Raw genomic sequence first — 5,813 nt, 5'->3', positions numbered from 1 at the left:
TTTCACAGCGCTCTATATATATATATATATATATATATATATATATATATATATATATATATATATATAAGAAATCTTATTTATTTAGTTATTTTAAAATAATGATAAATATAGTCAATAATACAGAAGACCAACAACAAAATTTCGTTTTGGCTATATATCTTTCCATAGTTTTTTCATGCATTTATTTATTTACACACTAGACTATTACAGAAGCTATTTTAGGAAGTGTTTCTTCTGAACACCTCTCGAGACTTTGGAAGGAATATCTGCCAGTATCATTCATCTTGACCTGATATTTATTTAAATTCTTACATGTTTGTTTTGACTTATACATTTTCATGTTAGTTGATTTATAATTTATGCAGAAGCATAAAAAATGTTTAAGTTACAGTTGTCCTTTCTACCCTTTACAATGTGCCTTTAGGTGCTTTTGAATGTGAACCGCTCAAAGCGCTGTAGTATACCAAAATATCTTTTCATAATCATCGGTCTTTGTAGTGTTATCACCATGACTACAAAATGCACTGAATGCACATACAGTATGTCAACCCAGTGTCAATTTCCAGACCTTGAGTTTTAAAGGTGCAGATAATTTAACCATTCTTAAAAAATTCAAGGAGATATTTAGAAATTTTGCTATATGCCAACAAACTCTGTTAATGAGATGTTTCACCGTTTGCTCACCATCTGTGTGGCAGCGCTTTCACAAGCTTAGCTGACCATATGTCTGTCATTAATTATATTTTTCCTTTTGAATATTTGCTTTTTTGATGGGCTCAAGGCTGTGGGTCAGACAGTCGTAGCATTCTGTTCAACCTTTTAAAGAGACATGTTTTTTTAGAGAATAAAAACATCTGATTCTCTGTGCCATGTTTAAAAGAGGAATGTTTTTATTCAGCTGCCTGCCAGGTTTTGTAGGAGATTTCTGTGAGGTAGAGATGAATGAATGCTGCTCTGAGCCTTGCTTTCACGGGGCCATCTGCCAAGATCTCATCAATGGCTACCAATGTCTCTGTCGACCAGGTGAGGCTTTTATGTTATAGAAAATACAGAATATAATGCAATACAGTATATAAAGGTATAAAGAAAGCGGTTTACCTCTTATTTGCTTTATACTGTATGTACTGTATTTGGCTTGTGCTTTATAGACAGGGTTAATGACATAGTAAATAACAACTTGATAATGTGTATTTTCTCCATGTTCTTTCCAAGCTTAATATGCAAACATTGCTTGCAATCAAAACAATTCTTAGTTTGTGTGTGTATGTCGACCAACCTGACTCAGCAACACTGACTCAGACAATGGTGTGAGTTTGAGAGCGGAACTGTCTGTTTGTCCTGACCAATGGCAGATGGAAAGTGTTTGCCCATTATTTCAAGCAAATATTAAAAGAGTTTATTTAAAAACAACATCAGCTTTAGTTATTCTTTTGTTAAATGCTTTACATTATATGCACATTCTGACTAGCATTTAACATGTGCATTCATGTTATTTTGATTATGATTGGATTATTTGAAAACAAATTCAAATGATTGGGATCAGTACGATTCATTCATTCATTCATTTTTAAGAAATTAAAACTTTTATTTATCAAGGGCACCTTAAATTGATCACAAAGTTTACAGTTGCAATTTCAAATAATTTCTGATCATCGAAGAATCCTGAAAATATGTATCACAGTTTTCAGAAAAATATTAAGCAGCACAACTGTTTCCAATGTTGATAATAATAAGAACTGCAGACCTGCCAACCTGTTCGCATTTTGCGTAGCGGGTATGTGCTTCTGTCGGCCCGGATTTGTGGTAAGTCGCACTGAGTCCCCCTCTCCCCCCTTCCTTCTCCTCCCTGAGCTCTTCATCTTCCCCTGAGGTGATTTTGAGAGAGACGCAATCCTGTTTGTATTTCTCCTGTCAAGTATTCACCATCCGTTTGTTTCCATTCCAATATTGCAATGGCCTTTAAATATCCTTGACGTCCTCAGGACGGTAGGCAGCAGAGTTCTTTAGTATTCAACATGCCAGTGGTGCTTTTCAAGTGCGGGGAAGCACAGATGTCACTTATCAATGGCAGAATGTGCATGCCATTAACCTATTTTTGTATTTTCGTTTCTGCAGTGTTGCTTGTCGAAGTACCACTAAACAAAAAGATGAGCAATAAGATATTATATAAATGCTAATCTAACTACTCTGATCTTAAAATGGAATAGCAGGTATAATATTACAATGTATATTATATATATATTACAGTGTGTGTGTGTGTGTGTATATAGGGGGTACGCATTTTGACCTTAAAGTACGCTGGTACGATTTGTCACTCTAAACTACGCAAAAACCCGGTGACCTGTCCACGCGCAGTAAACAAGCAACAGAAAAAGATGAGGAGTTCAACCAATCAGAGATTTTTCCATGTTTTTTTTTATTGCTCTCCAAACTGGCTCTGTTTGTGTGTCCGCGAGTCGTGTGCTGAGATGAGGAAGCACGTGTATGGTATTTCCTGGAGTCGTGAGCTCTATTTCTTCGCTCTCTAGTATCCAGTATGAATGAAGCAGACATTATATGTGTTCATAGCACTAAATAATGGCCAATCTATAAAAATAATAAATTAATTAAAAATAAATTTAAGGTAGACGTGATAATCCATGTTTTTCTACAGTGTACAACAATGTACTGGAGGGTTTTTTTTTAAATAGCATTTAAAATCACTAAAAAGAAACCATCAGAACCAAACTGAAAACTGTTTATAAAACTGAGGTATTTATTGAACCTTGGGCTAACTGTATTGTTGCATTCCTACTGTTTACTCTACAATACTGTATAACAGGAATATCACAAACTGAGTGCAGACTCTGAGTACTAACCTATGAAAAATATTTAACATGAAGCCTAGCATTTTGCACATTGTGCAATTACGATTTTGACATTAGCCATCAAGGAGCTTCAAGTAATGTAGTAATAGGCTATATGACCCCTGGTATCACCCCATATCACCCACCATTTTGGTGAGTATAAGAGAAAACGAAAAAAAAATTTGTTGACCCAGATTTTTTAATGATAGTGTATTTTCCTTTTTTCAAATTTCTACTCCTAGTTTTATTAACAGTATGGTTTAATGGTTTCAAATGGCTTTATTACCATGATGCACTAGTGTTTGTTTTTGCAGAGAAATAAAAAAAAAAAAAAAAAACTTTCATTAACTTTTTCAGCAGTATCTTCTGTCAGTGTTTTTTTTTTACCTTCCTGATAGTCTTATGTCTGAAGAACACGAGAGAGATAAAGGTTTATGAAAACTCTCTGCTTCATGCATCTTGATTCCCCCATGCAAAAATCACTTAGGTTCCTCCGGGGAGTAATTTGCTCTTGCAGGCTACTGAAACAGACACAAGCCTCATAGAGTATTAAAATGTATTCAGCCCGCATGTGTGCGCGTGTGGAGGCTTTTCAGAATGTGAAAACGAAGCAGGAATGGAGATGGTGTAGAAAAGACTGTATAAAGTATGAGACTGGTAGGCAGAGGTGGGGGTTGTTGCTTGCGGGGTGGGCTCACTGTGGCACTCTGGGTTTTTGTTCCTGGCAGGTTGGACAGGCCTTCACTGTGAAGATGACATTAATGAGTGCTTGCTGCAACCATGCAACCAGGGAATGTGCATCCAGAATGAGCCTAGCCATGGCTACACCTGCTTCTGTCGGCCCGGATTTGTGGTAAGTCGCACTGAGTCCCCCTCTCCCCCCTTCCTTCTCCTCCCTGAGCTCTTCATCTTCCCCTGAGGTGATTTTGAGAGAGACGCAATCCTGTTTGTATTTCTCCTGTCAAGTATTCACCATCCGTTTGTTTCCATTCCAATATTGCAATGGCCTTTAAATATCCTTGACGTCCTCAGGACGGTAGGCAGCAGAGTTCTTTAGTATTCAACATGCCAGTGGTGCTTTTCAAGTGCGGGGAAGCACAGATGTCACTTATCAATGGCAGAATGTGCATGCCATTAACCTATTTTTGTATTTTTGTTTCTGCAGTGTTGCTTGTCGAAGTACCACTAAACAAAAAGATGAGCAATAAGATATTATATAAATGCTAATCTAACTACTCTAATCTTAAAATGGAATTGCAGGTATAATATTACAATGTATATTATATATATATTACAGTGTGTGTGTGTATATAGGCCTACATACATACATACACAGTTAGGTCCATATACAGTATATTTGGACACAGGCACAATTTTTATTATTTTAGCTGCTGACCAAAACATATTAAAGTTACAGTTATTGTATATGATGAATATGGGCTCAAAGGGCACACTGATCTTTAATTTGAGGGTATTCTCATCCAAATGGGAGGAAAGGTTAAGGAATTACAGCTCTTTAATATGTACCGCCCCCTTTTTCAAAGGACCATAAGTAATTGGACAGTTCACTCTAAAGCTGTTTCATGGACAGCCGTGTGCTATTCTTTTGTTATTTCTACATCAATTAAGCAGATAAAAGGTCTGGAGTTAATTCTAAGTGTGCCATTTGCATTTGGAAGCTGTTGCTGTGAACCCACATCATGTGGTCAAAGGATCTCTCCATACAAGTGAAACAGACAATTGTTAGGCTTCAAAAGCAAAACAAATCAATTAGAGAGATAGCAGGAACATTAGGAGTGGCCACATCAACAGTTTGGTACATTCTGAGAAAAAAAGAACGCACTAGTGAGCTCAGCAACATAAAAAGGCCTGGACATCCATGGAGGACAACAGTGGTGGATGATCAGAGGATCCTCTCCATGGTAAAGAAAAACCCTTTCACAACATCCAGCCAAGTGAAGAACACTCTCCAGGAGGTAGCCATGTCACTTTCAAAGTCTACAATCAAGAGAAGACTTCACAAGAGCAAATACAGAGAGTTCACCACAAGGTGCAAACAAGGCTTGATTAGACTTTGCCAAAAAAAACACCTGAAAAACCCAGACCACTTCTGGAAAAGCATTCTTTGGATGGCTAAAATTAAGATCAACCTGTACCAGAATGACGGTAAGAAAAAAGTATGGAGAAGGCATGGAACAGCTCATGGGCCAAAGCATACAACATCATCTGTGAATCATGGTGGAGCAGTGTGATGGCATGAGCATGCATGGCTTCCAGAGGCACTGGGTTACTGATGTTTAGTGATGACGTGACAGAAGACAGAAGCAGCCGGATGAATGTATAGGGATATACTGTCTACCCAGATTCAGTCAAATGGAGCAAAGTTGATTGGGCGGCGCTTCATAGTACAAATGGACAATGACCCAAAACAAACAGCAAAAGAAACCTATGAGTTTTTGAAGGTAAATAAGTGGAATATTCTGCAATGGCCAAGTCAATCTCCTGATCTCAACCTGATTGAGCATGCATTTCACTTGCTGAAGACAATACTAAAGGCAGAAAGACCCACAAATGAACAACAACTGAAGTCAGCTGCAGTAAAGGCCTGGCAAAGCATCACAAAGGAGGAAACCCAGTCTCTGGGGATGTCCATGAGTTCCAGACTTAAGGCAGTCATTGCCTGCAAAGGATTCTCAACAAAATATTAAAAATGAACATTTTATTTATGATTATATTTATTTCTCCAATTACATTGGAGCTCCTGAAAATGGGGGGACTGTGTATAAAATTGGTTATAATTTCTAAGCATTTCATGTTATATTTGAGTTCAACCCCTTGAATTAAAGCTTATAGTCTGCACTTCAATTTCATCTTTATTGTTTTATTTTTAATTCTGTTCTGGTGGCATACAGAGCCGAAATTATATGTATGTGTGTATATATATATATATATATATATATATTT

The 5,813-nt window shown here is 37.1% G+C and overlaps 1 pseudogene; it reads left to right on the top strand.

Annotated features, from left to right (window-relative positions):
* LOC107568694 (neurogenic locus notch homolog protein 2-like) overlaps window positions 1-3,702 on the top strand; it is a 147,890-nt pseudogene extending 144,188 nt beyond the window's left edge.
* The last annotated feature ends 2,111 nt before the right edge of the window (window positions 3,703-5,813 follow it).

Source organism: Sinocyclocheilus grahami, unplaced genomic scaffold (genome assembly GCF_001515645.1).
Source record: "Sinocyclocheilus grahami isolate Dianchi unplaced genomic scaffold, SAMN03320097.WGS_v1.1 scaffold1274.1, whole genome shotgun sequence".
NCBI lineage: Eukaryota > Metazoa > Chordata > Actinopteri > Cypriniformes > Cyprinidae > Sinocyclocheilus > Sinocyclocheilus grahami.
This window is presented reverse-complemented; position numbering and strand designations above follow the sequence as displayed.